General features: G+C 48.4%; 1 protein-coding gene across 3 annotated transcripts in view; it reads right to left on the reverse strand.

Annotated features, from left to right (window-relative positions):
• The window catches only part of LOC126545489 (E3 ubiquitin-protein ligase MIB2-like), a 107425-nt gene that overhangs the window by 76638 nt on the left and 18527 nt on the right, over positions 1-12260 (reverse strand). The window contains exon 1 of one of the 3 annotated variants that reach the window (XM_050193383.3): positions 11330-11675. The exons of 1 other annotated variant lie outside the window; for it this stretch is intronic. The gene's annotated coding sequence lies outside the window, so the exon portion shown is untranslated. Of the gene's footprint in view, positions 1-11329; positions 11678-12260 lie in introns of those variants that run through there. One more of the 3 variants, XM_055062105.1, reaches the window with a different exon arrangement.

Here is a 12260-nt window from a genome sequence, read left to right on the forward strand (position 1 = left end):
CATAACATACCGAGACTGTTAGCGACGCAAGACACCACAGACAAGGCCAGCGGGAATACTATAGCCAATCGAGCCTCCTTGCCAGCCATTCCAGCAGATCGGGATGGATTTGTTGCGACCCTTTCCGACGTCAACAACCGAAAATAAGTGGATCGTCGTGGCGACGATCCACTTATTCCGGTCCACCACCACCACGATCCACTTATTCCGATCCACCTCACCCGCTTCACTGAAACTAAAGCACTGCCGAAAGGTCGCCCAGCTGAAGTGGCGAAATCCTTTGTCGAAAACATCCTGCTGCGACATGGTGCCCCAGAAGTCCTCATCACCGACAGAGGAACGGCCTTTACAGCGGAGCTCACGCAAGCCATTCTGCAGTACAGTCAGACAAGGCACAGTAGTACAACTGCCTACCACCCACAGACGAATGGTCTTACGGAGCGCCTGAATAAGACCCTCGCCGAGATGCTATAGCAATGTACGTTGACGTCGAACACAAGACCTGGGATGCCGTCCTGCCGTACGTAACCTTCGCTTACAATACGGCGGTGCAAGAAACAACACAGATCACGCCGTTTAAGCTGATTTACGGCAGGAACCCGACGACGACGCTCGACGCAATGCTGCCGCACGTCACTGACGAGGAGAATCTTGACCTCGCAACCTATCTTCAGCGCGCCGAAGCCCAACAGCTCGCCCACCTACGGATAAAGAACTAGCAGCGTACCGACAGCTGACACTACAACCTCCGACGACGCTTCGTCGAGTACCAGCCCGGTGACCGTGCTTTGGTGTGAACCCCGATACGCCGACGAGGACTGAGTGAGAAACTATTGCGAGGCTATTTTGGACCCTACAAGGTCATCCGACGTATTGGCGCGCCGGACTATGATGTGGTGCCAGACGGCATTTCGCATTCCCAGCGGCGCCGCGCACGATCTGAAGTGGTCCACGTGGTGCGTCTTAAACCCTTTTACGGACGATGACAAACTTCGTTATTTTGTTGTTTTCTTTGCTAGGAGTGCATTTCTTTATTACTTTCGTTTGTTTGCAGCATCGGGTCGATGCTTTTTAAGAGGGGGGTATTGACACGTGTACTTGTCTTTATCGGGCGACACGTTTCACCGCCTAACAAATGTTATCACACAGAGCAGGATGCGCTTGCATGTGTCGGAAGTTTCTGGAATGTTATCGATGGTTCCATCCGCTGGCTGTTGTCGCCGAACCTTGCGCAATCTGATTGCATGTATGCGCGACGCGAATGGCGTAGAACTTTGTGGAAGGCATGTGGGTACCAGTGATTACTCTGGAACGTTCGACGAGTGATCTATGAAAGCTGACGCGCTTGACCCGCTGATCAGATTTCGACGACTGCCGATCGTGTTCGCCCTCACCGTTGTTCTTTTGAGTGTAGCCTGTTTTTGAGGGCACAAGCTCGCCCAATAAAACGCTCGTTTCGTTAATCACAGTTTTTCTGCCTTCTTAACCGTCACTACCACGTGACAATAATATATATATATATATATTGTTACGTGTAGAAAGACACAGACAAAAGAGGCTATTTACAGACTAGAATGGAGCCAGAGCGCCAGGCCGACATTCACTCGCGCCAAGGGCACAGACCCACTTCGTCGTCGTTCTCACGGCGGCTCGTCTCTCGGGTATTTACCGATCATATCGTAATACTACCCCCCGGCGGCAAAAGCGCCGTCACGGTGCAGTTAAATATCCAAGGCACGTGGAGAGTTGTAGGGCTTGAGTCGGGCGACGTGGACAATGTCACTGGTTGTAACAGCAGAGGACGTAGTGGGCGTGGCGAGAACGATTTCGTAGGTGACATCTGTCACGTGGCGAAGCACGCGATATGGGCCCGTGTAGCAGGAAAGCAGTTTTTCACAAAGGCCAACTTTACGCGATGGTGACCAAAGCAACACGAGGGCGCCGGGGACAAAAGTGACATCACGGTGACGGAGGTCGTAGCGCGGCTTTTGTTTGTCTTGAGAGACTTGTAGACGAGCGCGCGCAAGTTGGCGAGCATGGTCAGCATGGGCGATGGCATCACGGGCATAAGCGCTAGTTGATGCTGTGGTGGACGGAAGCACAGTGTCCAGTGGTAGCGTCGGTTCACGGCCATACAATAGGTAAAAAGGAGAAAAGCCAGCAGTGTCGAGACGGGAAGAGTTATACGCAAAGGTGATGTAAGGTAGAGCCTGGTCCCAGTCACGGTGGTCGTCTGAAACGTATTTGGATAGCATGTCTGTAAGGGTGCGGTTCAAACGCTCAGTGAGGCCGTTCGTTTGAGGTTGGTAGGAGGTGGTAAACTTATGCTGTATTGCGCAGGCACGCATGATGTCGTCAATGACTTTGGCTAAGAACGTACGGCCACGGTCTGTTAGCAATTGACGCGGAGCACCATGAATCAAAATGATATCATGCAGGAGGAAGTCCGCAACATCAGTTGCGCAACTGGTCGGAAGAGTGCGGGTTACGGCATAGCGGGTCGCGTAGTCCGCCGCGACTGCAACCCACTTCTTTCCTGATGTAGATTCCGGAAATGGGCCGAGAAGGTCTAAGCCGACACGATGGAAGGGCTCGGCAGGGATGTCGATCGGCTGCAGGTAACCAGCGGGGAGCTGGGAAGGCTTCTTGCGTCGTTGGCAAAGTTCACAGGCGGCGACGTAACGTCGCACGGAACGGGCAAGGCCCGGCCAGAAAAAACGGCGACGTACACGGTCATAGGATCGAGATACGCCGAGGTGTCCTGCCGTTGGTGCGTCGTGAAGCTCTTCTAAAACGGTTGAGCGGAGGTGTTTAGGCACGACAAGTAGGAACTCAGAGCCGTCCGGATGAAGGTTACGACGGTACAGAGTACCATCGCGGAGGACGAAGAGGCGTAGTGTGGCGTCGGCCGGAGTGTGTTCAAAACGGTCGATGAGCGCTCTGATGTAGGCGTCACGACGTTGCTCGTCGGCGAAATGAAGCAGCTGCGACACAGAGAATATGCAAGCAGCACTGGTAATATTGGAGGAGTCAGGGTCGTCAACAGGGTAACGCGACAAGCTGTCAGCGTCTTGGTGCAGGCGGCCAGACTTGTACACCACGGAATATGAAAATTCTTGTAGCCTCAAAGCCCATCGACCTAGCCGGCCTGTAGGATCTCTTAGCGATGAGAGCCAGCAGAGAGCATGATGGTCAGTGACTACGGAAAAAGGGCGACCGTAAAGGTAAGGACGGAACTTCGCTACCGCCCAGACTACAGCAAGGCATTCTCGTTCTATAATGGAATAGTTGCGCTCCGGTGGTGTGAGGAGGCGGCTCGCATAAGCAATAACGCGATCCTGGTCACGCTGACGCTGGGCTAAGACGGCACCTACGCCATGACCGCTGGCATCTGTACGCAATTCTGTAGGGGCATCAGGGTCGAAGTGGGCGAGGATGGGTGGTGAGGAGAGAAGAGTAACGAGACGAGAGAAGGCGGCGGCTTCTGCAGTACCCCACGAGAACTGTACGCCTTTCTTCAAAAGATTAGTGAGGGGTCTAGCAATTGCCGCAAAATCTTGAATAAAACGACGAAAGTACGAGCATAGCCCTACAAAACTTCGAACGTCGGCGGCTGTCTTCGGAACCGGATAGTCTCGGACAGCGCGAGTTTTGTCAGGATCAGGCTGTACTCCGGAAGCGTCAACGAGGTGGCCCAGAACAGTAATTTGGCGTCGGCCGAAACGACATTTGGACGAGTTAAGTTGCAGCTTCGCCTTTCGAAATACATCAAGTATAGCTGTGAGACGCTCAAGGTGAGTGTCGAACGTGGGTGAGAAGACGATGACGTCGTCGAAGTAGCAGAGACATGTGGACCATTTGAAACCTCGGAGCAAGGAGTCCATCATACGCTCAAAGGTGGCAGGGGCGTTGCATAATCCAAACGGCATTACTTTAAATTGGTATAGGCCATCAGGTGTGATGAACGCGGTTTTTTCTCTGTCCATATTGTCAACAGCAATCTGCCAGTATCCAGAACGAAGATCAATAGAAGAGAAATAGCTGGAACCGTGGAGGCAGTCAAGGGCGTCGTCTATACGTGGGAGCGGGTAGACGTCTTTCTTAGTAATGTTGTTCAGATGACGGTAGTCTACACAGAAGCGCCACGTGCCATCCTTCTTCTTAACCAACACTACAGGTGACGCCCAGGGACTCGAAGAAGGTTCAATGATGTTTTTGTCTAGCATTTTGTTCACTTCGCTTTGAATAACTTGGCGTTCCGACGCAGAAACTCGGTACGGTCGTCGGTGAATAGGAGTAGCATCGCCAGTAAGAATCCGATGCTTGACCGCGAGCGTCTGGCCTAAAGGGCGATCGTCGAAGTCGAAAATATCTCTGTAGGCCGATAATACTCGATAAAGGTCTTCAGCCTGCGCAGAAGACAGGTCCGTCGCAACCATTTTCTGTATCTTGGGATCGGCGGCCGAGGCTGGCACGAGAGGCCTGCTAAGCTCGCAAGAAGGATCGGTTGATAAATTTGCCACGTGATGGTCGCCGAGACAATCAACGTTGGCAAGGCAGATACCTTGTGGTAGAATTTGCTTCGCCAATCCAAAGTTAAAGATAGGCATGAAAGTGCGGTTTGCAGTAACAGTAAGTATACTGTGAGGCACGGTAACGTCATACTGTAGTGGAATGTCGCGCAGAGGAGTGACGAGGTACTCGCCATCAGGGACTGGTGGGGAAGACAAGAGTTCAATATAGGCTATTGATTTTGGCGGCAGGCAAATAAAGCCAGTGGGGCGTAGGTGGCACTGGGGTGCGTCAGAAGGTTCTGCGAGAATCGGTAACTCAAGGCGAAGGGTACTGGCAGAGCAGTCAATAAGAGCAGAATGCACGGAGAGAAAATCGAGGCCGAGAATGAGGTCGTGGGGGCAATGAGCAATCACGGTGAAGAGGACAGGAGTGTGGCGGCCGGCGATGCTAACACGTGCCGTACACATGCCGATGATAGGCACAGTACCACCATCCGCAACGCGGACGACGCGTGCCGACGCTGGGGTGAGGAGCTTGTTCAGTCGTCGTCGGAAGGCAGCACTCATAATAGAAAGATGTGCCCCTGTGTCGATGAGTGCCCTGACAGGATATCCATCAACGTCAACGTCAAGAAGGTTTTGGTTCATGTTTAACGTGAGCAGAGGATTTGAGGGCAGTGTCGAAAACGCAGCTTCACCTCCAGAAGCTACAGTGCCTAGTTTTCCGGCTGGGCCCGGGAGGTGATAGGCGGCGAAGAGAAGCGGCGGGGTTGGGGCGAACGGGACTGACGGCGTCGAGGTGAGGGCGAGCGGCTGTAGCGAAGGTTCGGAAGAGGAGCATCAGCGGCAGTGGGTTCACTGCGGGTGGCATAGGAAACAGAAGGTCCAAACGTGCGGGAGTAAGTGGCGGCGTATGTCCGAGGAGGCGGAGGCCATCGGTTGCGGCAGTGACGAGCGACGTGGCCGATGCGACAGCAGTGAAAGCAGATTGGTCTGTCATCAGGGGTACGCCAATTGGACGGGTTGCGGCGAGATGTGGCGGAAAAGGACTGTCGGGGACGAGGAGGGCCGGTGGAGAACTGGGGAACGCTGGGTTGAGATGTTGGGTTGAGAGTTCAGACCCATGTTCTCAAGTTCTTGTCGGACTACGGCCTGAATCATGGCAATCGTGGTTGCTGGCGGATCGGGAGGCGTCGTGGAGAAAGCTGGCGAACAGGCGGCCTCAAGCTCGCGGCGAACAATACGGGTGACGTCGTCACAGGTGGTGGCCTGACGCGATCGACCCTCACATGTCGACGTAGCAGCGGTGTTGGGTAGCCGCGTGATGTGGTGTGTGATACGACGGCTCTTGGCTTGTTCAAGGCGACGGCATTCTTTAATGATGTCGTCGATTGTCGAGACATTGCCGAAAACAAGCAAATTGAAAGCGTCGTCGGCGATGCCCTTTAGGACATGTGACACTTTATCTGATTCAGACATAGCATCGTCAGCTTTGCGGCATAGAGCCAAGACGTCGAAGATGTAGGAAACGTACGGCTCTGTAGATGTCTGAACGCGAGACGCAAGAGCCTTTCTCGCGGCAACCTTGCGGCCAATAGGGTCGCCGAACAGTTCCCGTAGCTTTTCTTTGAAAGAGTCCCAACTGCTGATCTCTTCGTCATGCGTCTGGTACCACACGCGTGGCGTGCCGCCAAGATAAAAGATGACATTGGCGAGCATAATGGTTGGGTCCCACCTGTTATTAGCGCTGGCATGTTGATATAGCTTGAGCCATTCGTCAACGTCCTGTCCCTCCAGGCCAGAGAACACACCACGGTCGCGATGTTGGGCAACCGTGACCACGGGAGCAGTCGGACCAGCCGAAGCCGTTGCAGAGGCGGGCTCGTCACCGGGAGGCATGGTGACAAGCTCGACGTACCGACCACTCCGAAGTTCCGTGGCGAGGACGGGGATCACTGACCTCCACCAGAATGTTACGTGTAGAAAGACACAGACAAAAGAGGCTATTTACAGACTATTTACACTAGAATGGAGCCAGAGCGCCAGGCCGACATTCACTCGCGCCAAGGGCACAGACCCACTTCGTCGTCGTTCTCACGGCGGCTCGTCTCTCGGGTATTTACCGATCATATCGTAATAATATATATATAACAACCGAACTATTCTTTTCCCGTGATCAGAGGAGGCTTTCGTCTCACTCTATGAATTGAAGTTCTTTAACAACGAATGCGCGACAGGTAATTGCATGTGAATAAGCGTATGTAGCCTCCCGAAGGCAAGCGCGTTGACGAAAGTATCTTTCAGCCATATTGGCAACAAAACTTTCCCATAGGCTTTTTTTGCGCAAAAGCCAACCACACATCTGTTGAACTAACAAATCTATCTTTTATGCTACAACTCTGTGTTGTTTTCCTTGCAACGAGTCCTTCTACATGTATTCACGAAAAGTGGGTCTTTCATTAAGTTCTTTTCTTTTTTTTCTATAACTCTGATCTTTTTTGGCAACAATTTAGTGCGCACTTTTTGAAATCTCTTCATACAGCAGCCATTCTTTCTTGGAAAGCTTCTTTGCAACGAGGCTCTAGCTTGTTGATAGACTACTCATGTAGGTTTTTCTTTAATTTAACAATTAGTACTCGTGCATTTAAAACATTTATTTTGTCCCCAATTGTTAGCTTTCCTTGGCATTAGTTAAGATGCGGTACCTAAATATATAGATATAGACATTGCTACTACAAGTACGTACGTCGTCGTACGGCTACTCAATATTTGATACTTACTATTTTATTCAATTAGTGTTTGAAAAAAAAGACGTATGCCCACATCTACTTCTTCTACGATGCACAAAGATGCACTCAAGCCATAGTTGTGCTCTCTGAAGTCTTATTTTGCTGCATATAGTACTGAAAAAAATCTGCTTTTCTGGGGGAACATGATTGTGTTGTTTTGTATATTATTTTTTGTTTTTTCTATTGTATTTTGAATATGTATATATCGCAGACAGATACACAGCCTCTCAATGGAACAGACATTTTTTTTGATACACATGAATTCGCACACTGTTCAGCTGCCTTACAAAATTATGCTGATTGTGGAAAGCCTATATGTCTACGATGTGGTCTGAGGGTACGTGTGCAGTGCTACTTTGAAGCTAGTTATAGTTATCACAGCAATGTATTAACGTTATTGCTTAATTATTATAACAAGAAAACATCAGCACCTAGGTTGTAAGCGTGAATAAAATAATTTATGCAATTCACCAAACATTCAAGCAGCATATGACTACATATCATGTGGTACTTAGTATTTATAGTGATTAAGAGAATGATATAAGGTCTGTTGTGCTAATCTGTTTTTTTTTATGTGTTACAACATAGGCTATGAAGTTGCGTTGAATATTTCTAGATATTTATGAAATTGGAAAGGTGGCAGTGAGACTCCTTAGGAAAGCAACACCTCCGTCGTACTAATGGTATGGCTTCATTATATAATTTCATCGCGGCTTGTTTTGAAATATCATGGTGGATTAGTACTTATAGAATGCTACACCTGCAAGGGCAAGGCTGAACATCTATTCTTACTTTTCAGAGGCTTAAAGAATGACAAATAGTTATGAGTTAAAGCACATTTTAGTAACAAATATACACCACGCTCATTTCAGTCGAATGGAAAGAGGTGATTGTGGCCAGCCATGCTATTATACCATGCGTACAGGAATACAGGAGAGACGGGTGCTATTACATGTTAATAGAGTGAACAAGTACCTGCGACTTGTAAGGTCATTTTACTCCACAGAGATTGCTCCAACAAGGTTTTTTCAACTGTAAGCAACACGAGAACGAGTGAAAGATTAGTTGTAATAAATTAATTTGTATAGTACAGGTGAATGTGCACCCGATTTGCCACTACGAATTATTTATATTTGAACAATTTTATGTTAAGCACAGAGTCTGAGTCACTGTGGCTTCTTAACTGCAAATTTCTGTGTCCCGTTTGACAGTGCTCATAGGGCTATCTGCATTCGTTTGACTGCTTATGGAGTGACTAGGTGATAACAGAACACGTCCACATTGCAGATTTACAAAGAACATATTCTGAATTCACCACAAAGCTCCACCCAACAAACTATCCGTTGGTTATGAAAATAAAAAAACGGCAACAAACATCCCCTTACTTTCTTGTGCTGCCCTGCACATGGTTCTAATGAACTAATGTCTATAATGCAGATATTATGTTCTTTCATTATAAGTTGGGGCAAGTTGTACTGACATAATGAACGTGCATTCATTGCCTACAGGCTACTGCATGTTGGAATTGTCGGGACAGCAGACATGGCAAATGTTGTCCTATTTGTGTCTTGTGCACCACATGAACCAGCATTTCATTTCATTGTCACGTGCCTGTTTAACCAGTTACTGACTAAGAAGGGCAACTGTAAACCACTTGCTACATCAACTATTTTGCATGAAAGATCACTCCACTCATTGCAAAGCCTATTGAGAGTTTTAGGTTCGGTGGACGCAATCGTTGGGGCCCCAAGTGCTAGGGGCCCTCACTGCTTTCGTACCCCTAATGTAAATCTCTCTAGTCACTTGATAATCTTGGTTTGCTTTGAGATGAAACACAGTTGCTGAGCACCTGGGCATGTTAGCCTATGCACTTCTCATTTTTTTAATATGGCTTTAATTCATGTCACTACATGAATGACATTTGGGGCATGCCCGACTCAATCAAATATCATGACTACTTTGCTATAGCTTACTGACTTCATGCATCTTGTACAAGCTTTGTTTTATCTAGGGAAAAGAATAAAAAGAGAACACGTGCATGAATGATGTTGACAGCAGCAAACGGTATCAAGGCGATCACCCGTGATTGTCACCAATGCTGAGAGAGGAAGCATGCCTGTATGCAGTTGGACCACAGGCTATACATTGTTTAAATGTCGATAGAGGTATGGATAAATAGTGAAGGGGCAGCAGATTGGCCACTCGGGCCTTTTCACATGGACATTACTGCCTTGTATGCCCCCATTAACATCTGTCATCGCTTAAGGAATGAATGAGATAACAATACTTCTATTTGCAGGAACATTTTAGCACGAACAAGAAATGTAACCTTTAGGCGATTTCACGCCTACGTGTGGTGTCTTCAGCAATATAAGTTACTATTTCTTTTCATGCAAACATTCTGCTCTTGAAAACATATCTGATAAGCACCTCTGCCTAAAGTAACTATCATGCATACATATCATTTTTATGTATGTCATGATCAATTGTAATCAATGGCTTAAGACGTGCTGGTGGGCTAGTAGGTTATTCATGATGTAATATGCAGCGCACTTCGATACAATGACGTAACACCGAATGAACAAGTACTAGCTCTTTGTATGTGTCACACAGCGCTCGTGTTTGTTCATTCCGTGCTACGTCATTGTTTCGAAGTGCGCTGCCATATTACATCATGCAATCAACTGTAGGCTCACTATTAACTTGACAGCAACTAAAAAAATGTGAGCAACAATTATAAAGTGCAAGTAAATCAACAAGCTGTAGTTTTTCACACGCGTGCTTGGTGATAAAGAGAAGGGAGTTGTGGATCTACACAGCTGTATTCCGTGATAATAGAACCATCTGTGTAGCGGTGCCTTAATAAATAACGCCACGGTGCTTCAGCGTGCTTTGCTGTTGCTGCAACAGACCCCTGGTTGATTGGCTTAAGTACGCGTGCGTGTTTGTGTTCACGCGCGTTCTTGCAAGCTTTCGCTTGCACACCTACAAAAAGTGCGCCATCGTGCCGGACACAATCGAGTATATAGCGATGCATGTCGTTGCAACGTTATGCGGTAAAAATATATAAATAAAAGAAAAAGCAGCGCAGGTAAGATGACTGCACAGTGCTCCAAACGTGGGTCACCGCGTCAAACAACAGATGCAGTGCAGAGTGTGACAGCGCAAGAGCTTAGTTTTCGCCACGACGCGGAAACTTGAACCCACATCGTCAAAAATATACCAGTGTCGTCTGCTGTTGGCGATAGTTGCCGACTTCGAACAGCTTTGCTCTGCCGAACGGTTGCCAACTCTCAACAGACGTCATATCTGCAAATCGAAGTGCGGATGCCAGCACATGCGAACCACTCGAGCTAACTAATAAGAATAAGAATAAAATTTTGCTGGTCGATAGCACACGAGGCTGCCAACGCGCTGTTGCATGTCATCAGCCCCTGGCTACTCGTTTCGCCAACCAGAGGGCGCATGTGAATCGCACTGCACCGTACGGTACCAGCATAAATGCAATTTGTGTTACCGGTTGTGGACCACGCGCCTTCCACGAACCGCCCGAAGAATCGTCATACTTTGTGGTCTTCATCATTCAATGTTCGTGCTTATTGTTATATATGGTCTTTCAGGTGATTTGTTTTAACTTTCGCAATATAGTACATAATGACGAAATCAAGCAACCGCATTTCAATTTATTCTTGGAGGAGTTGGTAATAGACTGCATGCTGCTCCTGCCAGTACTTCAGAAACTTCCGTGAAGAGTCGTTTGAGCACCTAACAGCAAAAAGATTGGACGGGTTTCTTACTGTAGACAGCATTTGTGCGCCGTTGACACCCACGTCGACTGAAGCAAATGTTCGGCGCATTTCTCGAATAACTTTGAACTCGGCCGAGGCAACTGACATCTGTATGCGTCGTAGCAGGCACAGTTGGTGGTTGACGCATGCTGCTATATATAGAGCACACATATAACCAGAGAAGTAGTCACAAAAAACACAGATAGGAAGCGGAAAAGAAAAAAGAATGATTTCTCACCGCTTTCAAACACGCCAAGACGAATCCGTAAAGCGGTTATGCTGAAAGCCACCGCCGAACAAGCAGACGTCATCCGGCAGACTGTTTACATGGCACCTCCCACTTCCTCAAGGGTTAACGTAGCACTGCACGCACAAACACGATCAATCGCGTAGGAGTCATAATTCCGTATGGAGCTCGGCACAAGTACAGCGCACCGTGCTTTCTTCAGCGTAAGTGCACCGTGTTTTTCGCGGGCAAAGACGACGCCTAGAAACCATACCAAACGGGCTTGTTAGGGCTGTGTATGTTGTATGCGCTGAGTGGATGGCGGGTACGCAGGACGCGTTCGCGCCAGCCGTCTGCAATCAGTTCCGTCTGCTTCCAGCCCGGCGGGTGAGATAAGCCGGGAAATGCTGTGTAGCGCCTCGGAAGAGATATCGAGGCTAGCGAGGGCGAAGTGTCAACCACAGCCGTGTCTCGAGCTCTAGGGACGCGATTGAGTGACAGTATATAGCTGCAATCAATCATAGGAGCAGTACAAGCACCAGAAACCAGTACCTGAATGGAGATTACCTAAGTGAAGCAGAGTTCAGCACTGCTGACCACTGAGATCTAATGTACAGTGGACTCTCTTTGCATCAGGCTTTAAAAGCCAGAAATTTCATAAATTCTTATTTATAGTCGAAACTTTATTGTCGCCATGTGCGGTTGTCATTTCCTTTTATTTTTATTTGTAGTGTTGGTCTGAAGTGGTCCCGTGAGGAAAGTCTGTTAGAACGATTGAATAACAACTTTATTGACAAGACTTCCATAGGATAGTGACACTTGTGTGCGTGTGCGTGTGCGTGCGTGCGTGCGTGCGTGCGTGTGTGTGTCATGGAGTCCGCACTATGTTTACATAACCCATCACTGATTACGTCTTCCCCACATGTTCATAGTTGAAACGCTA

The sequence above is a fragment of the Dermacentor andersoni genome, chromosome 3, assembly GCF_023375885.2.
Source record: "Dermacentor andersoni chromosome 3, qqDerAnde1_hic_scaffold, whole genome shotgun sequence".
NCBI classification, from domain to species: Eukaryota; Metazoa; Arthropoda; class Arachnida; order Ixodida; family Ixodidae; genus Dermacentor; species Dermacentor andersoni.